The sequence below is a fragment of the Antechinus flavipes genome, chromosome 4, assembly GCF_016432865.1.
Source record: "Antechinus flavipes isolate AdamAnt ecotype Samford, QLD, Australia chromosome 4, AdamAnt_v2, whole genome shotgun sequence".
Lineage (NCBI taxonomy): Eukaryota > Metazoa > Chordata > Mammalia > Dasyuromorphia > Dasyuridae > Antechinus > Antechinus flavipes.
In genome coordinates this window covers 364,804,671-364,827,939 of record NC_067401.1, presented here as the reverse complement: position 1 = coordinate 364,827,939, position 23,269 = coordinate 364,804,671, and the positions used below count along the sequence as shown (strand labels likewise).

The following is a 23,269-nucleotide window of genomic DNA, read 5'->3' as shown; positions in this document are numbered from 1 at the left end:
GAAAATAGGGTAAGTATAAAAATAGACAAGCAGGAAGATTTGGTGAGGGCTAAACTAGTCAGTTTCATTTTTCAGCTGAAATGGGGCAAATACTAAGAAAAGAGCCTCCCCCATACCAAGGGAAATATGAAGCATGTGTAGTTAGATCAATAGAGAAGCAAAGTTTGTTGGTAAGTCAGAAGCAGATCACTGGGCTCTTAAATATATTAGAGTGCACGTCTCCTTGGCTCTCTAAGGAAGAAAAATTAGAGCCAGAAATGTGGAAAATTGTGGGAAAGCAATATTACAAAGCTAGGGGTCCTGATTCAATTCCTGAGGGAACATTCCTTATGTATAATATAATACAATTGGCTTTAAGTTTTAAAGCCACAAGTTTTAAAACAAGGAAAGATTTTAATGTGGACATCCAGACAAGGAAATGTGAGGAGAAAGAACAAGAGCGGGGTGATACTGACACAACTGGAAGGCATGGTCAGTTGAGCAGGAAAAGAGGTAAGTACCTTGAAGGACAGTGCTGATGAGCTTAAGGGGTGTGGAGCTTCTCACTTTCACAGCTCAGTTTCACCTACATCCAAGCATGTGTCCTTATCACAACAGTATTTATATAGTATTGCCTATTGAACTCATTGCCAATGTGAGTAGGTTTTCAGAACTATGGGCCCTTCTCTCCCCTCTAATGTTTCTGTGTCTGTTCTTCCTTTGCACCTCATTTGTATAACATGAATAGTAATTAATCATACTTAACTCTACCAGTTTTTTTTTGAGCTGCTCTATTGTTGATGTGAATCTTAAATATATAACGTACATTTGCCATATTTAAAAAACACAAATAATTTTTCCATGTTTAAATAGTTTTTCCACATTGAGTTCCTTAAAATTGGTATTTGATATTGACTTTTATATACTAAATTTTCTGTTAAGTTTGGGTTTGGTTGATAGAAAGTCCTGAAAACTTGCAAGTTCATTGAAGGTCCATTTTTTCTCATTAAAATTATAGAATTTTTCTGGATATGTTATTTTTGTCTATAGGCAGGCCTAGTTCTTTTAATTGTCAATAGATATATGATCTTTTATTATAGCTGCTGCAAAATCTTGTACAATTCTAATTATAGGTCCAGCATATTTGGATTGGTTTTTTGTTGTTTCTTACAAAATTTTCTCTTTGATCTGAAGGTTTCAAAATTTGGCAATAATATTCCTATGTATTTTCTACAAAGGATCTCTTTGAGGTGGTGATCAGTGGGTTTTTTCTATTTCTATTTTTCCCTCATGTTCTATCACTCCAGTAAAATTGTCTTGGATTATTTCCTATATTATTGTGTCAAGATTCTTTTTTTGGTCATAACTTTCTGGTAGTCCAATTATTCTTTTATTTTCTCTTCTTGATCTGTTCTCCAGATCTGTTCTTTTTCTTATATTTCACATTCTGTTCTATTTTCTTATTCTTTATAATGTTTTGTTATTTCTTTGTCTCTCCTAGCTTCACTGGTTTCCCCTTGCCCAATTCTAATTTTCAAAGAATTATTTTCCTCTTTGAGCCTCTGTACCTTTTTTCCTAGTTTGGTTAATTTTTTTTTATAATCTCACTTTTCTTGGATGGTTTTTCTTTTTCTTTTTTTATTTTTTTCTCAGTGTCTTTCATTTGATTTTTAAATTCCTTTTTGAATTCTATAAATTCTTTCTGGTTGGGGAACCATTTCATTTTACTCTTTGGGGTAAAAGCTTTTTTTTTTAATTGAAATATCCTCCTCTGAAGATGAACCCTGGTCTTCTCTGTTGCCATAATATGTTTAAATGGGTACTTTCTTCTTTGCCAGTTAATTTTAATGGGAGGTATTAGTGTAAGCCCCTGAAATTGTGAGATGGTATGGTGCCTCAAGCTTCTCTTTAGCTCTCCACTCTGACCCAGAATCCCAAACTGTAATGTCCAGGCTAACTTTCTGTAGGTCCTCCAGAAAGGCCTTGGTCTCAGCAGAATAGTCACCATGAGGATAATCAGGAATAGAGTCTAAAGTCTTTATTATCTCCTTCACAGTCTGTGTCTGTCACAGTCTGACCCAGTCTGACTCAGTCTGTGTCCTTCACAGTCTGTGTCTGCCACAGTTTGTCTCCTTCACAGTCTGTCCCAGTCTAACTGACTGTGTTCCCAATTCTCTCAGCCCTCAAATGCCCTATTACAATTATATCATTACAGCATACTGAGTATATGCCAACAAGAGTGATTATATCATTATATCAAACTAGAGTGATTACATCCTTATATCATACTAGATATATGTGAACTAGAGAACCATTATCTCATCAATCACACTGAGTAAACAACTTGTTGGAAGTATCCTTGTTTTAAGTATACTTCTCCAGAGTTCCAGTCCTCTACACCTCCTGCTTTCTTTTGTTTTAGAACACAGGCAGGCATGCCCTCCCTGACTTCTCAGGAAGAGAGGTGAAAACACCAAAAAGAGGGTATCATGCCCTCCCTGATTTTTCAGGGAGGTGAGAACAGCAAACCAGATATTGTTAGCAAGTTTCCTCTGGACTGAAGGGTCTTACTTGAAATAGGTATACATAAATCCATCAGCATGGGAGGTATTACACAAGGACATAGTAATATAACACAGGCTAGTAGTGATGTAACAAACAACATGAATTAACATGAGGAGTTACACATGTCCGTATGTCCTAGAAGGAAAGTATATAGACAACAATCACACATACATCTCCTTTAGCAGCCAAAAGATAGTCCAAAACCAATCTATTGTCCATTACTTCATGTGTCAGGGAATCCAATGATTCCTGCAAGTTTTGAAGTCTTGCAATAGTCTCATCATGTGTCAGGGAATCCAATAATTCCTGAAGATTTTGAAGTCCTGCAGTAGTCTCATCAAAAATTTTTGATGTTCATGAGTCAATTGCCATTTGATGTTTTTTGGGTCTTTTCCTTTGTTTCGAGAATCTTCTCTTTCTGTCTCTCTCAGATGGACAAGGCGAATACGAGTTGTTGGCACCCATCTGATTCCTTCCCCATCTGTAGAGATACAAACAAACCCTCTGCCCCAAGCAGTTAACCTATCTGGTCCCTTCCATTCACCACTTTCTGGATCTCTCCACATCACCAGGGAATTATCTAAAGATAGTGGAGCTGCTCTTACTGGATATTGCCCTTCTGGCAGGTTATAAAACCTGTCTGCCTGAGCCAGTGAATCTTTATAAAAAATCAAAAATTTAATAGTATAAAGAGCTAAATTTAAACGTTCTCTAAGGTTACTTGTGGCTCCCCTTTCTTTTGTTTTGGAGGAGCACTATGATGTCTGTTTCTCCTCTCTACTATTGCCTGTCCTTGAGGATTAAAAGGTATGCCAGTGATGTGTAAAATCTGATGCTGTGCACAAATGTGCACAAAATGTTTGGAAGTATATGCAGGTTCATTATCTGTTTTTATTGCTTGTGGCACACCCATAATTGCAAATGCTTGTCTAAGGAATTCAGTGACCACTTAGGCCATTTGCTGCTAGTATTGCAAAAGTAAATCCTGAAAAGGTGTCTGCTACAACATGGATAAAAGACAGACAACTAAAAGATTTATAATGGGTCACATCCATTTGCCAAATTTCATTGGGTCTCAATCCATGAGGGTTTTTTCCTAAAGGAAACTTGGAAAAAATGCAAGCTGTACAGGCTTTTACTATGCTCCTAACTTCCTCTCTTTGTTATTCCAAATTGTAAATGTAAAGCTTGAGCAGCCTGATGATATTTAGAATGAGATTCTTGGGCTGCCTGAAATAAAGGAGTATTTACTAACATGGTCAAAAGGCTATCTGCCTTTGAATTTCCATAAAAACATAGGACTTGGAAGTCCATTATGTGAGTGGATATGCAAGATATAAATCTTACCTGGATGCTTTCTCACTTGCTCATGAAGTTCCTTAAAGAGATGATATATATTAGGAGCTATAAATTTTATTTGGGCTGTGGCAGTTCTTTGTACTACACTTACTGAATAAGACAAATCAGATATTATATTTATATCTCCTAGATAATAAGTAAGAGCTAGCATGATTGCATATAATTCATTCTGCTGAATGTACTGAAAAGAGTTTTGACTACTCTATAGTTAAGTCATGAGAGTATACAGCACAAAAGATATGTTTGGATGCATCTGTAAAGATGATTGGTCTTTTAAAAGGCACCTTAGAAACCTTTTCTTCAAAAATCCATTGCCAATTTTGTAATAGTCTGGTTATCTTTAATGGAGACCTGTGTGAAATTTGGAGCTGTGACCAATAAAATTTGCCACTCTGGGATGGTTTCACCGCATACATTAATTTGTGCATTAGTATAAAAAGTATTAATCTTGTCAGCTCTTATCCCAGATAATTGTACTACTTGCTTAATGGCCTTTAATAAAATTCTAGCCAGTTGGCACCTCTAACTCTCAGGAGGGGAAATGGTCAAGCCTGAAGGCAAGGGATCCATAGGCTAGAGAAGAACAGATTTCACCTCTCCAGGGGATATCTCAGTAGTCCCAGCTGCATACAACTCTATTCTCCCCAATTGTAATCCCTTTCTCCCATCAGATTGCTTCTCAGCTGATTAATTATGTCTGAGTACTGACTTTCTAAAAACTCTTTGGATGTAGCATTGGCTGCCATCATGCCCCAGGTATTTTTTCCTTGGGGCTCTGGAGCCGAGCCCCAATTCCTGTTTCCCTCAGTCAGTCTATATTCTGATGCCCAATGGAAGCCTCTGTTGCATTTTGGACATGGGGTATTGAGTTTTGTTCTCCCACCCTGTTTTCTCTCTCTGTCTCTGTGCCAACACTGAGCTTTCAGATGCCCTACTTTACCACATTGAAAGCATTGACGAGTCTCTCTGTTAGTTCTTTGCCAAAAGGGACCCTGTCTTCCCATGTTTTGATCTTAGGAAGTCTGCATCATAGCCTGGGTATAAAAGATGTTTGTGCCCACTGTGGCACAGAGTCTTATGATGTACTCTAAAGGAGCATCCTTGTATAGTCCTAGTACAATTCTTCTACAAACCTCATTAGCAAGTTGTTTTATCATTATTCTTGTTGCAGGATTTTCACCAATAGCTTGTATGACAACTGTCTGCAGACATCTCACAAAATCAGAAAAAGGTTCATTTGGACCTTGCTCTATTTTTGTGAAGGCTTCCTCTCTATCTTGTCTTTCTGGGAGGGTGCCCCATGTTTTGGTAGCAACAGTAGCAATTTGCTCATATGCTATCAAAGGGTAATTAATCTGTACTAAAGTGTATGCATACTGACCTTTGCCTGCTAGTTGATCAAAGGTGACTGGTATGTTAACTCCAGGATTTCATAGATTTCCAATCACTAGGGGTTAAAATTTCTTTTTTTTTAAATTATTTTATTTATTTGTTTATTTATTTATTTTATAATAACTTTTTATTGACAGAACCCATGCCAGGGTAATTTTTTACAACATTATTTCTTGCACTCGCTTCTGTTCCGATTTTTCCCCTCCCTCCACCACCTCCCCTAGATGGCAAGCAGTCCTATATATGTTAAATATGTTGCAGTATATCCTTGATACAATATATGTTTGCAGAACCAAACAGTTCTCTTGTTGCACAGGGAGAATTGGATTCAGAAGGTAAAAATAACCCAGGAAGAAAAACAAAAATGCAAATAGTTTACATTCATTTCCCAATGTTCTTTCTTTGGGTGTAGCTGCTTCTGTCCATCATTTATCAATTGAAACTGAGTTAGGTCTCTTTGTCAAAGAAATCCACTTTCATCAGAGTACATCGTCATACAGTATCGTTGTTGAAGTGTATAATGATCTCCTGGTTCTGCTCATTTCACTTAGCATCAGTTCATGTAAGTCTCTCCAAGCCTCTCTGTATTCATCCTGCTGGTCATTTCTTACAGAACAATAATATTCCATAACATTCATATACCACAATTTACCCAGCCATTCTCCAATTGATGGGCATCCATTCAATTTCCAGTTTCTAGCCTCTACAAACAGGGCTGCCACAAACATTTTGGCACATACAGGTTAGGGGTTAAAATTTCATAAGCCAAATTCTCTAATACCACCTTAACATCAGATGATGTAGATCCATAAAGACAAACCTTTTTCAGATCTTTGATAATTTCCAGTTTAAAAAGAGCTCCATCCTCTTGCAAATACCCACAGCCAGCAGCACTTACTTGTGCATCACAGCTGGGCTTGACATTCCCAATCAGCTAAAGTTTACTTGTCTTCATGGCCTCAAACCCTAACTTAACAGTCCAGGAGATGAAAGTCTCTGTGGTTCCTACTGAGACTCCAGCCACACCCTAACAGCTAGGCAATCCCCACTTGATGTTTCTATGGAGCTGAGAGGTATTTGTGCTTCAGCCATGTTAATCCCCAGATCTTCTCATGTTGTATCAGGAGAGTCCCAAGTCGTCTTGATTTTTCACTAGTCTATGTGTGTTCTATTTGTGGGGGATATTGGGAGACCTTGAAATTTCCTAATCTACTCTGCCATCTTCTCAGAATTCTCCCGCACAGTAACTGGTTTTTGCCATTCTTTGTACCCAAAACACTGAGTGCAGTGTCTGGCACAAATAGGTACTTAATAAATGCTTGTTGTTTTGATTTGACTACTACCATGAAAGGTGTTTCAAAATATTTTCTTTTAGTCAGATCACTGGCAGTCAGATGCAAGATCAAAATTAACACTATATTAGATGAAAAAAAAAGCAACCAACAGTATATGGTGATATGTCATGTATAATAGCACCAATTTTATCTAAGCCACTAATTTTTAAAAATAGGAGATATATAAAATTAAAGACATTAACTCTGATTATCAAGATTTCTTTATAATAATGCAGAAATATTGCCTAGACATATATATATATATACATATATATATATATATATATACATATATATATATATATCAGAGTTATTGTTCAATCATTTCAGTTGTCGGACACTGTATGACCCTACTTGGGGTTTTCTTGGTGAAGACACTGGAATGCTTTGCCATCTCCTTTCCCATGACATTTCACAGGGGAGGAAACTAAGGCAAATTAGTTAAGTGACTTGCCCAGGGTCAAGCAGCCATTTAGTATTTGAAGCTAAATCTGAACTTAGGAAGATGAGCCTTCTTGAATCCCAGCCCAGTGAATTATCCATTATCTCACCCAGCTGTCTATCAGTATTTTTTAGAATATTGTAATTGATATTGTACAGCCATAATGAGGTCAAGAGACTCCAGAATCCAGCTCAAATAACAAGTACAAAATTCTTGACAAACAGAGAGATACAGAAGCTCAAGGGTGTTTTAATTCTTCTTTTTCCCAAATGAGTCTTGATGTTTGCATAAAATAGCTGGAAAGAAATATTAATCCACTCTTTGTCCAAACCATGACCTCTGATTTCTTGACCTCTCAGGTCTCTTCTAGTGATTCCCCATCTTGACCCCTTAATAAATCAGTTCAAGTCTACACTGTCCTTTTTTCTTGAGTTCTCAATCCTTTTTTCATAATGACAATTGAATCCTTCCAAGTCTCACCTTGGAAGCTTCCAGGCTCTGCTGCCTTCATTCCAAACATAGCCTGCTGATCAAAGGTGAAGAAAATTACACAATGATTCTCACTGAGTTACTATAAATTGATGTTCCATAATCTTAATTTGGCTCTCCCAGCTGCTAGGCAATCCTTGCAGATCTCCCTTATCAACAAAACTCTCCCACTCTCCAAAGTGGCTCTTCCAAATCTTTTCATTCTTTCTCAAACCTTCAAGACTCTGCCTTCCCCAGATTCTCAGCCAAGACTTCTCATATTTTATAGCTAAAACTGAGAGATTAAGAAAGCCTTAAACTAGCTGTGTGACCCTGGGCAAGTCATTTAACCCCAATTGCCTCAAAAAAAAAAAAAAAAAAGCCTTAAAGATGTAACTTTGACTTCAAGTCCCAGTCAAAATCATATCTTTAAAAGTTAAGCTTTCTTAACTTTAGCACCTTTTATCTGTTATCATTCTGTATATAGCTTGTTCATATATGTTTGCTTGTCTGTCCCATTAAATTGACTTGAGCAGAATTCTGCCTTTCTTTATATATCCAGAACTTAACATAATGCTTGGCACATTGTATGTGCTTAATACTTTTTAACTGATTTCTTACAATTATTGACAAATGCCCTTTAAGTAAGTTTTCTAATAAACTAATTCCTGCATATGGAGGGAGAGGGAGAACAGCTATATGTTTATGATTTCTATAATGAGATTCATTGGAATATATTATTTGTAGACAACAGAATTCTCCAGACAGATGAAATGAAGTGCTCCTTAGGTCAATATCTTGAGTGGGTTGCCCATTAGCTTCCTGAGGTCAGAAATGTCAGATTGACCAATGTGGGGGGGAGGTGAGGAAGGGTGGGAAATGGTTCTCCAGGGATCCTGGAGAGAATTGTGACCCCAGATATACTTTTCTGCCAACTATGTGAGCAGCCCAGAGACTGGCTATCTCAAACAGCTATTGGGGTGATAAAGACAGTGCTAGTAATCCTGTTGGCCACTGTTAACATCAAAGGAATAAGTTGTGGAGAAGCAGCTTAAAAACCCCGGGTGTCAATATCACAGAAAGTACTAATCCCAAAGGCAAGAATTCATTCCCCAATATAGCTCACAAGTTTTCCATGTAAATATAAAAGAACTTTCTGGGGTTTTGTTTCCAGAGAGGGAAACTGGGGAACTCATTTTTTTTTAAATTTTTATTTAGGTTGTTACCAAAATCTATTTCACTGGGGTTGAGCATTATCACAATTTTGGAAAGGGAGGTCTTCCCAAAGTTTTAGGGATATAAGAAAACATAATAAAATTGGAATAATTACATAGGTCAGCAGAATATAGTTCTCAGTGACCTTAGGAATTTTTTTAATATTTTATTTTTCCCAAGTACATGTAAAAACAATGTTAACATTCTTTTTTCAAGTTTTGAATTTCACATTCTCTACCTCCCTTCACTCCCCCTCAATAATAAGACAAGCAATTTGACATAAGTTATTATACACATGCAAAACACATTTTCCCGGAAGTCATGCTATGAAAGAAAACACAACTAAAAAAAAAAAAAAAACCTTGAAAATAAAGAAAAAATATCTTGTATCTGCATATAGGCTCTGCCAGTTCTTTCTCTAGAGATGAACACCATGTTTCTTCATAAATTCTTCAGAATTGTCTTGAATCATTATGTTACTGAGAATAGCTAAGTTATTTGCAGCAGATCATTATACAATATTGCTGTTACTGTGTACAATGTTTTCCTGGTTCTGTTCGCTTAACTTTTCATTAGTTCATGTGTAGAGGGCCAGTGTTGAATGAGTCCATGTACAGGAAGGGTTCGGTCCAGATTATTACTTGAGACCTGCTCTCTGTAAAGGCACGTGGTTCAAACTTAACAATGTCTCCCTTAACAATGAAAGAAAAACATACTTGAAATAAATTTAGGATAATTTTGTTGACGAATACATGTAACAGGAACAAGCCATCACAAACTATACTATTTACGACCCTGTTTCCAATAGACAGATATATTGTTATTGCTAGGTTCTGCTATTTATGACTAGTGTTAGTAATTGCTTTAAGTTAATGTCAAACTAAAACATCGAAGTATGGCACATACATTAACCCTGGAATGTACACAGTGCCACCTGGAGATATCTGGTGTTAATGTAACACTAACTTAATTTTGGTGTTAATGTAACACTAGCTTAATTTTGGTATTAATGTAACACTAGCTTAGAGTATGTAAATTCTGGCTCTCAGATTAATAATAAATGATCTGTTTGACAGATTTCTTCCTGGCTCGTGCATTTTCATTTCGTAACTATACTCTTCCTATTCATTGGAGCTTGACTCCAATATTCATGTAAGTCTTTCCAGGTTTTTCTGAGAACATCATGCTTAACATAATAGTATAGCATAATAGTATTCCTTCACATTACATACAACTTGCTCAGTCATTCACCAATTGATTGACATCCTCTCAATTTCCAATTCTGAGATGTTTTGTAGTAGTTACTAAGTAGTTTGATCAATGCCACAGTAATTGAGGTTTGCTCTTTGGGAAGAACCATATTGCTTTTGTTTTAAAGAGTCAGAGCTTTTCCTTTGTGTCCTACAGATAAATGTAGACTTAGGTAAGAGAGGGAGGGAAGAATTTTTGCAAGGATTGTGATGTTAAAGGGGGAGCCTTAATTTACCAATATAGTTAGGTATGCATGTTTACAATATCCATCAAACAATATCAATATTTTTACATTCATGGAGGACAGTTGGCACATAGAATTGTTTTAAAAAAAATCTAGCAGAACACTGAATGAGAATAAAAAGTTGCTGTGGCACTATCACCAAAAACTGACCATGTATTAAGCATTAAAAAACTCACACACAAACTAGAAAAATCAAATGCATCCTTTTGGGATCTTAATTCAATAAAAAATATATATGCAATAAAGGAAAGCATACAAAAGGTATGACACTTTCAAACTGGAAAATTTCTAAGTTGTGAAAAGCACAGCAAATGTGATTTCAGGGTGAATCCCCATGTAATTGAGTTTATCACTCTAAAGTGAATTCCTTCTGATTTACATTAATAATCTCACCTTTTAAAGGGTGTGAAACTTTTGAGTATCTCATTTAAATCAAAGTCAATAGTGAGAGTCAGTTCACACTTTCAAGAATTTACATTTAAAAAAAGGGAAACCTTCAAAAACTGGAGGTTGGGGTTGGCAAGACAATTGCCCCACATCTCTAAAGTACAAGGGGTGAGTTGAGCTATGGCAGTAAAAGAGGGGAATCTGGAAAAAAGCAATTGGCTCTAAGGGCAACTCAGAGTGGAGGTCTTAAATTTAAAATATATCCTAGGAAAAGATCAGCTTTTCCTCAAATTTCCTTTCCCATTGTCTATACATAAGCACAAAGGTGGATTCTACCATTTTATTATCCAAACATTTTCAGTAAACTGAATTTTGCCTCAACCATAAGGATCCCAGAGACTAATTAGAAATAGATATAAGAATATTGTTAGGTAAATATCTATTTCAGTGTTAAAATTTTTTCTAACTAGAAATGAAGAACATTCATGAAGAGGGGAACCAAGTGTACTTTAGGAGACACTGTATTCCCCACTCCACAGAAACTGATTTAGAATTAGCTAATTACTGTAAAAAAATTTATGTTTAAGAATTTAAATATTATAAAAACTGCTGGGATAATTGGAAATTAGTATGGCAGAAATTAGGCATGGACCCACACTTAACACCATATACCAAGATAAGATCAAAATGGGTCTATGACCTAGGCATAAAGAACGAGATTATAAATAAATTAGAGGAACATAGAATAGTTTATCTCTCAGACTTGTGGAGGAGAAAGAAATTTGTGACCAAAGATGAACTAAAGACCATTACTGATCACAGAATAGAAAATTTCGATTACATCAAATTAAAAAGCCTTTGTACAAATAAAACTAATGCAAACAAGATTAGAAGGGAAGCAACAAACTGGGAAAACATTTTCACAGTTAAAGGTTCTGATAAAGGCCTCATTTCCAAAATATATAGAGAACTGACTCAAATTTATAAGAAATCAAGCCATTCTCCAATTGATAAATGATCAAAGGATATGAACAGACAATTTTCAGAGAATGAGATTGAAACTATTACCACTCATATGAAAGAGTGTTCCAAATCATTATTGATCAGAGAAATGCAAATTAAGACAACTGTGAGATACCACTACACACCTGTCAGATTGGCTAAGATGACAGGAAAAAATAATGATGAATGTTGGAGGGGATGCGGGAAAACTGGGACACTAATGCATTGTTGGTGGAGTTGTGAACGAATCCAACCATTCTGGAGAGCAATCTGGAATTATGCCCAAAAAATTATCAAATTGTGCATACCCTTTGATCCAGCAGTGTTTCTATTGGGCTTATATCCCAAAGAAATACTAAAGAAGGGAAAGGGACCTGTATGTGCCAAAATGTTTGTAGCAGCCCTGTTTGTAGTGGCTAGAAACTGGAAAATGAATGGATGCCCATCAATTGGAGAATGGCTGGGTAAATTGTGGTATATGAACGTTATGGAATATTATTGTTCTGTAAGAAATGACCAGCAGGATGAATACAGAGAGGACTGGCGAGACTTACATGAACTGATGCTAAGTGAAATGAGCAGAACCAGGAGATCATTATACACTTCGACAACGATGTTGTATGAGGACATATTTTGATGGAAGTGGATTTCTTTGACAAAGAGACCTGAGTTTCAATTGATAAATGACGGACAAAAGCAGCTACACCCAAAGAAAGAACACTGGGAAACGAATGTAAACTATCTGCATTTTTGTTTTTCTTCCCGGGTTATTTATACCTTCTGAATCCAATTCTCCCTAAGCAACAAGAGAACTGTTCGGTTCTGCAAACATATATTGTATCTAGGCTATACTGCAACATATCCAACATATAAAGGACTGCTTGCCATCTAGGGGAGGGGGTGGAGGGAGGGAGGGGAAAAAAAATCGGAACAGAAACGAGTGTCAATATAAAGTAATTATTAAATAAAAAATTAAAAAAAAAAGAATTTAAATATTGTACTAAATTTTAAAATCTGTATTGCTCTTTGCAGGAAACAAAAGCAAGAGCATAAGGCAGAATCTGAGCAACAGCAACAGCAGCAGCATCTCCAGGAGAGCTGGACCAAGAGAAACATCAATCACAGCAAAGACAGATAGTCCTGGTGTCTACTTTCAAGGACTCAGACCCTGGTTCCTGTCTAGGGGTCTGAAGACTATCCCAGGAAGCTCTAGGGGTGAGCAGCAGACTTTAAGAAAGCAGACTTCCAGGAAAGAAGGCACACGAACAAGCTACCTACTACCATTCCAAGTTTGTAGTGAAAGAAACTCAACCTGAAAAGTTCTGACTCCTGAACAGAAATAGCATCAAGACAATGATTTCAAGCAAGCAACAGAGATTGGAGGAAATAGAAAAACAGGATGTGTACCTGCGGGAGAGAAAGAAGTACCGCTTCCACATCATTCCTGATGGCAACTGCCTTTACAGAGCTGTCAGCAAAGCAATCTATGGGCACCAGAACCAGTACCAGGAGCTTCGGGAAAAGACTGTCAACTACATGGCTAGGAACCTTGACCTCTTCAGACTTCTCATTGAGGGTGATGTGAAGGAATTTCTCTTTAGAGCAGGACAGGATAGCACATGGGGGGGCTACCCAGAGATGTTGGCCCTGGGACATATGCTCAATGTCAACATTCATTTAACTCTAGGAGGCAGTTTGGGTAATCCCACTATATCTACAACCATTCACTCTTTGGGTCCAGAGGGCTCCCATAGGAAAAGTATTTGGCTCAGTTGGCTCAGTTATGGGCACTATGACACAGTTCTGGATTACTCCCTTCCCATATTTGAGGATGACAATTTTTTGTGTGGGGGAGACAACATTTTCTTTCTTTTTTTGTTTTTCATTATATTTTTGTTCCTTTTTATGTTCGGTTCCAAATCTTCCTCCTCCCAGCCCCTTCCTCAACCATTGAGAAGGCAAGAAATAGGATACCCATTCTACATATAAAGTCACACTAAACATATTTCCTCGTTAGTCTAGAATGGGAAAAAAGAAAATGAAAGGAAGGAAAAAATTTTGCTTCAATTTGTACTATGAGTCTATCAGTTTTCTATCTGGAGATGAATAGCATTTTACATCATGAATTCTTTGGAGTTGTGGTGGATCACTGTAATGATCAGTTACTAAGTCTTTCACAGTTGATTATATTTACAATATTGTTATTACTATGTAGATTGTTCTGGTTTTACTCACTTCATTTTATATCAGTTCATATAATTCTTCCCATGTTTTTATGAGACTATTCCCTTCATCATTTCTTATAGCACAATAGTATTCCCATTTAGATACCACAGCTTTTTCAGCCACTCTCCAATTGAAGGGTATCCCCTCAGTTTCCAATTTTGTGCCACCAAAAAGAGAGTTGTTGTAAATATTTTTGTACATATGGATCCTTTTCCGTTTCTGTTGATCTTATGTAATAGATCTAGAAGGAGCTCAAAAGCTATGTGCAGTTTTTTAGGGCATAGTTCCAAATAGTTCTTCAGAATGGTTGGATTTCAACCATCCGTTACTATCCCCATTTTTCCATATCCCCTCCAGCATTTCTCAGAGAATAGCAATTCTTGCAAATAACATGAAGCTAGAAGAAAAAAAGAAGAAAAGTTATTTCATTCTTGGAATGCTAGACATTGTGTTCAGTAAGGGACTGGCTTAAGGAGTCCTTACAAAAGATTGTGTGTGTGTGTGTGTGTGTGTGTGTGTGTGTTTGTGTGTGTGTGTGTACACACCACACTCACAACTTAGAGAAGAAACACCTCAAACTCCACAAGAAAACAAACAAATAAACATAGATGGGAAAGTAGTAAAGAATAAGAAGAATGGATGATTATGAGAAGAATGGAATAGAAGAAGGAATAATTGCAAGCTAAATCAAGTGAATATTGTATTTATTAAATCCTGTTTGAAAAAGCAGGCAGTGTGAAATGGAGACTCATACTTTGATAAAGAACCTATTTTGTGTGCTGCTGTGTATATGAAAGTGCTCATTTTAACTGTTTACATTCAGACTTTTTAAATGTAATTTAATTTTGAAATTGTGATCTTTTGTTCCCTTGAGAAAAAATAAAAAATTTAAAATAGTAAAAATGAAAGAAAAAAAGTTAATGACCTCCTAAAACATAGAAGAGAATGAAGAACAGAATTTTTAGGTTTGCCTTACTCTTTGGAAAGACCAAATATGAGATCTAAACATCTGCTCTATGGGCTGGATGATAACCAATGATTATATTCGTACGATTTGAGATATTAACCTTGGTATGATTAGCATCAGTAATATCAAATCAAGGATTGCAACACACATGATGACACCAGTGTTATAGTCACTGATTCTTAATCAAACAGGGACATCTGTAGAAAGGTATCTGAGAGATCATTAGCTTCCTCTCTGCAAGCAACCAGTGAAGATTACAAGAGTTGCCCTGTAGAATGATCCTCTTAAGTTTCCCACCAATCAGACCATTTTCCCTGGGTATCTTTTTTTTTTTAAATGATTATAAGTCTCTTATACTATTAGAGTCTCTTTTAAGATGCTACTCTTTCCTTTCACTCACGTTGCATGAGCACTTTCTTACTCTCTCCTTCACAGGGGAATTCTTGATCATCACCAAATCATTGAGGGGATCCCTTTGATATAGATAACAAACATTCAGCAAAGATATGTAGTGACAATTTTAGGTCTCTTGGTGGTAATAAAAAGTAAGATCTCTCCCACTGAGACCACCCTTAGGTTGCCCAATCTTTTTCTGGAAATAAGTAACCAATCTAAAGAAATGCAGACTTAGTGTGGGAGGAAGGGGGGAGGGAAGAGTACTGAGCTGTTTTCCCAGAAGAAAGGGGGGCCCTCTGAAGGATCAGGGAACCTGAAACCTTGATCTCTTTGAACCAGGAAAGGATTAAGGAAAGTTGAGAGGGGGACTTTTATCCAAAAGAAATACCAGTTTATTGGGTAGTCTTCCTGGAACCTAGATACAAGAAAGCTGTTATATAGGAGAGTCCTCAATCCTCCTCATCATTCAGTGATATGATGATGAAGCTATTGAGTTAGCAGTGAGTCAATGATTCAACAAGATTTATTGTTCCCTTTTTCTCTTTGCTAAGTGCTGTGCTAATGCTGGGGATGTAAAGCCAAAATCAGGTTCCTTTCCTTGAAAGAGCTCACAGTCTAAAAGGTCTGATCGTTATCACACACAACTACCCCCTCTCTCCAACCCAACAAACTCCAACTTCTTGTTGCTTCAAGGGTCAAATATAAAATCTTGTTAGGTATTCAAAACCCTTCAGAAGCTATTCTCTCCTTTTCAGTCTCCTACAAGGTACTCTCAATAAGGTACTCTTCAATTCAAAGATATTGTCCTCTTTGCTGTTTCACAAACAAGACACTTCGACTCTCAATTTGGGTATTTTCCCGCCTATGTCGCACACTTGAAATGCTTACCTTCCTCATCTCTACCTATTGGCTACCTTTTCATCAAAATTCAAATGCCATCTTCTGCAGGAAGTCTCTCTCACCCCCTCATTTCTTTTGCCTTCTTTTAATTATTTCCAATATATCACGAATGTAGACTGTGTATATGTATTTGTATGTTTGTTGTCTTCCCCTTAGGAGCAGTTATCTTTTTCTTATCCCCACCACTGAGCACAGTGTCTAGCTTGTAGTAATTGCTTAATAATGTTTATTCATTAACTGAATGATCAATGGGGGAGAAAATATGTAAACAATTATATAACTACAAACTTTATATACACTCAGAGGAAAAACACTAGCAATGGAGCTAGCTAGGAAGCAGTTGAGCCAAGTCTTCAAGGAAATCAGAGAAGAGGGCAGATGAAAAAGAATTAAAGAAATCTGGACATGAGGTGAGGATAGTCAGTGTAAGGCAAACTACCCCAAGAACAGAGGTCCACACTTCCAAATGGTCAGTAACCCGCACAACCGTCTCGAGCCACTCTGTCCTTTGCCCTAACTTCCAGTTCCCTCGGTGCCACTTGGATGGCCCCACAGCTGCGGCTTCTCTTTCCTATGGCCCACTTAGTGCCTGCAGGCAGAAGTCAAGCATCTTGTGGGTTTGAGTGTAGGGGAGCCTCACCACTGACGCAATGTGAAAAAATTGAATCTACTTCTCAAAGCCTCCAAATAAGAAAACAGAAAAGGCAACGGAAAAGACTCCTCGTCGGGGAATCGAACCCCGGTCTTCCGCGTGACAGGCGGAGATACTCACCACTATACTAACGAGGACGTGCCGGATGGCATTACTTTATGTGCTAGACAACTTTGATGAAGGTCATCTATCCCAGAAAGAAAATTGTTCCTGGAAATCACACCTTTGCACGCCCTTTAGTCTGTCGTTTTGGACCCTCTTTCTCCCTTCTCTGCGGACACATCCGGAAGGACAAAAGAAATTCCACGAAAACTTCCATCACACTCAGACCCTCCACCACCACCTCCTTTACTTTTAGCCCTTACAGTCACCACCAAGGATAGGCTCCAGTCTTTTGCCAAGATTCACCTCTGCCCTCCCAAAACCCTCCACCCTCCCAAACCTGCCCTCATCTGAGACTAAAATCCCTCTTCTTTATCTTTACACAGCCCCCACCCTCCTTTCCCGGTAGATAAGATTATCTGCAGGATTTTATTCAGCACACTGCTATTTATCTGCCTGAAGTTCCCTCTCCTGTCAAATCAGGGACTTATACTTGGCACCTAAAGTCCCTTAAGCCCCCAAACTAAAAGCTTGCTTCCTATCGCTTAAGTTTTCCTAAGTCACTTAAGTTTTCCTTTCTCCCGTGCACGTCCTTCAAGCTATCAGGTAGGACTGCAGTTGTCGATCGTTCATAGTAGAAAGAACTTCTCCCGCGAGTGCCCAGTATAATGATGAGTTCACCAAAGGTTCTTAAGTCAAGAGTGACAATATCGATCCTGAGATCTGGAAGTCTGCAACTCAGAACAGAAACTTCTCCAGCAGCTCTTACTGTGCCGGGGCGCTGAGCTACCTATGGAGAACACCAAGACATAAATCCAAACGCAGTCCTTCCCTCAAGGAGTTTCCAATGGGAGTGAGGATGGTGGTGAAGGGGGGCAGAGATTCCTACTGCAAACAGATCCAAATTTATGGAAATATTTAACGAAGGAAAGGGCAGTAATTATAGTAGATGTCGTTTAACGATTGCCATAGGAGGTGACACATTTTCTACCTGTTGAATTTGAACTAGTTTGTGTCATAGAAACTCAAGTGTGATAGTGGTCTCCATATATACATACCAGTAATTTGCCAAGAGGCAATAATAACTGAAACCAGGGGAAGAATTGAAGCGGCCAGAGAGAGGACAATGTCTGCAGAGTTGGAAATCCAAAAATGCATATTGTGGTAGGACACCTGTGGTGAGTGGATCCGGATCATGGGGGGCTCCTGAGGCAAAAGGGTAAAGAGTAGCCATGTGGAGAAAGGAGACTCTGAAGAGAGAGACTCAGGTTCGGGAAGATAGGAGAGAAGAAAATATCCAAAAAGAAGAGTTGTATTATCTTAAGAATGAGAGAATAGATTCTCTTTTCTCCAACCCTTACTAGTCTGAGAGACAGCAATTTAAGTGGAAGGATCGGTTGAGAAGACACTTAAGAAGGGCTGACGATGAATGAAAGGAGAGAAAGTTGTGGCTAGTTGCTGGAAAGGCTTTTTCTAGGAGATTCCCTATAGAAGAAGGTCGTTGTTTGTCAGTCCCTTTAGGACCCGGTCTATGTCTATAGAGGCACAAAGGAGGAAAGTCAGATATCCATGAGCCAATCACCACTGTGATGACGCACTTAAATAGGAGCCATCTCTAATCCCAGAGTTTCCCCCAAAGGCTAATTGATGGTGGTTCGGGGCTGAGGCCCATTTCCAAGTGGGAGGATGGAAAGGGCCAGGATCATAGAATTGGGACTAGAAGGGGCCCCTGAAGCCTCTCATGTAATCTACTCCATTCATCACACATGCCCAATCGAAGAGCTGAAGACAGGAAAAAGTGAATCTTAGAGCAAAAATCAGCTGCCCTAGTTCCAAAGGAAGAGCATTGAGATTTAAGTGGGGCGTGGAAATGGGATTTCCCTTTGATTTAAAATTGCATTCCACCTCTAGATTTGACAATGCTGGAGTGAAAAATGGAGGAAGAAGATCGCAATGAATGAAGATACAGGATATGGAGAGCAAAGGCAGGACATAGAGGGAGCATTTCTCCTCTTTGGAGTGTGCAAGAGGTGTCGTGATGGGTAAAAGTCCCTTTCCCCGAGTCATTCTCTGTATGGGCACAGACTTGCATGCTTAAGTGGAAAACTGGAATTCCATTTTCTGCTGGGAAGCACAGGCTGCCCCCCCCCCTGTCTTTCTGCTATCTGTTTTTTCTCTTGTTTAGCACCCTGAGAGTCAAACAGAAGTCCTCCACTACAAGTGGCCGAGGTGATGGTGTCCCCCCAACTCACAAGTCCATGGAAAGGCAAGGAAGTGATCCCTTGAGCGTACTTGGTTCTTGCCTATCAGGACATTGGAGGCCACAAAAGTGAGAAGCAATTAAAATCTTGGGCCATAGAACAAATACGGAGGAAAAATAGGATGCCAATGCAAGGGAAGGAAATGGGGAGCAGATCACTATCCACCCTATTGGCTCAGAGCTCAGTGATCTCTAGCCTAGCTGTGGGAGCTCGGGTTACCCAGCCAGGATGGGCAGTGTGAGGATGCTCTTCAGCTTATTGCTGTAGCCTCTTAGGTTTTGTCCTTGGCAAGGCACCTCCTTAGGTGGAAAGTATGGCGTCTCTTCCGGAACCTACATACTAGAAAGATGTGGAGGAAGGTATGTGGGATTTGGGAGTATACGGAAAAGACTGCTGGCCAATCATATGTGGGCAAGGAAGGGGACACTGAGCTAAGGATCGAAGTGAATGAGTGACTTGGTTTGGAGGGTCAGGATGCAGATGAGACTGAGCTAGAATGTGTAAGAGATGAGGCAGGTTCAGGAGGTTGAGGAAGGGAGGCCGAGAACTGTCTTTCCGACCCACAAAGAGACCCTTGGGATGGAGCCAAGTTGTCTGTTTGTGATCCAATGTGTCTAGTTGTAGTGTTTTGGTTAGTTTTCTGGAGGCCTCTGGACTAGCCTTCCTTTCAGCAGAGTAATCACCACGAGAATAGGCAGAGATAAAGTCCAAAAATCTTTATTGTCTCCTTCAAAGTTTTGTCTCCTTACCTGGGGCTCGAAAGTCCTCCAGAATGGGTCTTGATTTCTGTGGGGGAGGCCGGAGGACCACCTCGACGGTCTCTCTCTAAGTCTCAGTCTGAGAGCTTGTGCTCCAGCCTCCAATCTTCTGTCTTCCCCAAGTCTGTCTCCAGTCCGCCTCTAGGTCTGACTCTGGCTTCTTAAATACTCTATTACAATTAAATCCATTCATCATACTGAGCATAAGCCAATCACTAGGGAACCATTATTTGTTGTAAGATTAATTCAATCATGCTGAACTAGAGAAATATTAATCACTATGCAAAACTAGATAACCATTGTCATCAATTCCACTGAATTAACACCTTGTTTAAATCAATCATACAGAGTTTCAGCCTTCTACATCTAATGGTTAAAAGACTGGGGCTCAGCTTGGATTCCGGGTCAGGGAATGTCATGTCTTTCTCCGATTATTCCCACAAGTGATCATTTTTCACTCCACCAGCCAACTGAAATCCATACATCCACACCAACTTCTGCTCCTACCGTTTCACATCAACTGCCCCTAGGCAAAAGAACTTTCAAAGGCTCCTCGAAGACTCAATCCTCCTCCCAGGAAAGTGCTCAAGGCGTAAAATAGCCGGGCAATACAGGCTGCATTCAAGCCTCGGTCCCAACTCTTTCAGCAACACCCTTTCTATTTCGCCAAGAAAATTCCCTAGGCCTAGATCTCGTTCCTTCTTAGGCATTTATGTATACGCCATGAAAGTCAAAGCCAGATACTTAGCTCTTCAATGCACAAAAAGACCAAAATCAGCCTGAGAGTCCGTGAGGGCTATTCGAAAGGAAACGAAGACAGAGTCCACGACCATAGAGATCAGGAGTTCTCAAGAACCGAGAGACGGTCTAAGGAAAGATCTGGAATGACTCTCCACTCAAATCGCCACTAGGAGGAAACCAGAGAAAGAAGAGAATTGTGTGAACCATTCAATGCACAGTGAATTCAACAGAATCAGAAGAGATAACGAGACTTAAGAAAATGTCAAGGACATTTAACCTCAAAAGAAAAACAAAAACTCTGTCATTCATTTTAAGGATTCGTCAGCCCAACTAAACTCGAGAAAACAAACTAAAAGACAAAAAAAACGGCAGGGCAAAAGTACCTGCCCCGATCCCAATTCCGATAAGTCAAAAAAACAAGATATAGAAGGTATTTGCTTTGGGGAGGGGGTGGGAGAGATATGACCACCAGTAGTTACTAAGTTGAGCCCTTGCACTGATGAAGGACCCTGGAGATTTTCTGGCATTGCACCACTCTCCAAAACAGTTTTGCCGGCGGTCTGGGGGACGCCAAAAAGAGAGTGAAAAGTTTGCCTATGTTTAACAGAAGAGAAGATGTGTATGGGTATGGTAGTGTGCCCCAGCAGTACTGTCCAGAAAGCACCTTAAGAGGTTAAAGAAGTACGGTACCAGGATGGAGCCAGCACTTGGAGAAAGTTCTTGTACTTTACCCTCAGGCTGTTCTTTAAGTTAAAGTCCTGTCTTTGCTAGAAGAAAACTAGTACTTGTGCTTGCTAGAAGCAATGTAAAAGGAGAAAAGCCTGTCAGAGGGGGGACTCGAACCCACGCCTCCAGGGAAGGATGCGCCCTTAACGCAGCGTCTTAGACCGCTTGGCCATCCTGACAACAAAAACCCACCTTCGGCCTGAAGGTCATCACGCCTACCTCAATTCAATTATTTCTCCTAACACCTAAAAAGATTACAACTTCTTGCTAGGCCCACTTCCATCTACTTCGAAGTTGCCTCAACAGAAGCCAATACACCCGCGACCTACCTCTTCATCCAGGACCTTCAGTACCTTTCGCAATCTTCGGCACAAAACAACCTGGTGGAAATCTCAGTCCCAAAAGCTGGTCCGGCCGCTTCCACACATCGATCCCATTCCAGTATCAGGAGCTCTCCAAATCCCTTCAGAAACACTGTCCAACTCCACACCAGAAGAGATGGCCGTTGGAGGCTCAGTCTAATGGAAACCGAACAAATTAACGAGTGTCTGTCTTTGGCGTCATTTCTCTCCTCTAGGAGAAAGGGGGTGTCAGTACAAGCCAAGGAGAAGAGCAAATTTAGCAGTCTCTGGGAACAAGTGGCAAACTGGACATCACCATTCGGCACCAGGAAATGCATCTGGGGCCATTAAAAGAGGGCCGTAGAGTCCCTTTGAATAGGTCTTGCGGGAAATACTTTTTGGTCCGGGGTGATGACTGCAAATAAAAAGAAACCTGGATCACGTGGAGAGGTTTTGGAGTGACAGAAGTTTTCAAAAGGTATATATACTAAATATGTATACATATATTAGATTTAACATATAATTTAACAGATTTAACATATAGTTAACATGTACCTGCCATCTAGGGGAGGGAGTGGGGGGAAGGAGGGAAAAATTTGGAACAAAAGGTTTTGCAAGGGTCAATGTTGAAAAAAATTACCCAAGCATATGTTTTGTAAATAAAAAGATATAATTTTAAAGAAGTATATATATTCTGGGCTTCAGTGACAAAGTCCCAGCCAAGGTACTGAGGCCAAAATAAGCACTATGATTCGTGGAACTGGGGAGATGGGGTCCGTCTGTCACCATAATTGGGGTCTCCTAAAGTGGCTGAAGTTAAATGGGCATCTAAACCTTGTCCAAGCTGCTCTGATCCCAGAAATGGAGCTGACGGGGAGAGTGAGTTAGGACGGCCAACTTCCACTCAAGGGATCAGTATTTGTCCACTCCTGGACCTTACCACTGGGGATCTTGGGAAAACAGTCCTAGACAGCCATGCTAAGAGGCCCAAAAGTCACCTTAAGTGTTGGTCACAAAGATTTGGGCAGAAAATCACTTCATAAAAAGGAAATGGTGGGCCTGACTCATTTATCTTCATTCAGGGATTCATTTCTGAATTGACTCAGGAGACTCAAGATTCCAAGTTCTTAATGTAGTTTCCCAGACTCCTTAGGAACTTGTATTTTCCTGAAGTTGGATAGGACCCACTTACCCTGAAGCTCAAAAAATGAGTTCAGCTAAATCAAGACTGATCCTAGCTGAATATCATTCCAGGTTTGAATATCTTTCTCTTAGAGCTAAATAAATCTTTTGTCAGTTGATATAAGAACCAAAAGCCTCATTTCACCTGAAACCTGGAACTTATTTGGTGGTATCAGCCCATACTGAGCTAGGCTCTATAAATACAATATTGTCTGGTCCCTAACCCTTTCTTCACCCCAGACTTCTACCCTCAGCAGCATCTAGTGAATTCTTATCTTCCAACTCAAATTTGTCCCCTTATCCTTCCCTTCATGAGCATTCAATCATCTGCCTTCTCACAGGATTAGCATAGGTTATTCTCTAAGTATGCAGCATACTC

At 39.2% G+C, this 23,269-nt stretch overlaps 1 long non-coding RNA gene and 1 other non-coding gene across 3 annotated transcripts in view; one reads left to right on the top strand and one right to left on the bottom strand.

Annotated features, from left to right (window-relative positions):
• Window positions 1-14,380, top strand: part of LOC127562498 (uncharacterized) — a 47,612-nt gene extending 33,232 nt beyond the window's left edge. For both annotated transcript variants that reach the window (XR_007953682.1, XR_007953683.1), the window contains exon 3: window positions 12,671-14,380. This is a non-coding gene — a long non-coding RNA (uncharacterized LOC127562498). The remainder of the gene's footprint in view (window positions 1-12,670) is intronic.
• A 2,464-nt stretch (window positions 14,381-16,844) lies between these two features.
• Window positions 16,845-16,916, bottom strand: TRNAD-GUC (transfer RNA aspartic acid (anticodon GUC)). The gene has a single exon. It is a non-coding gene; the product is annotated as a tRNA-Asp (tRNA).
• Between the last annotated feature and the right edge of the window lie 6,353 nt (window positions 16,917-23,269).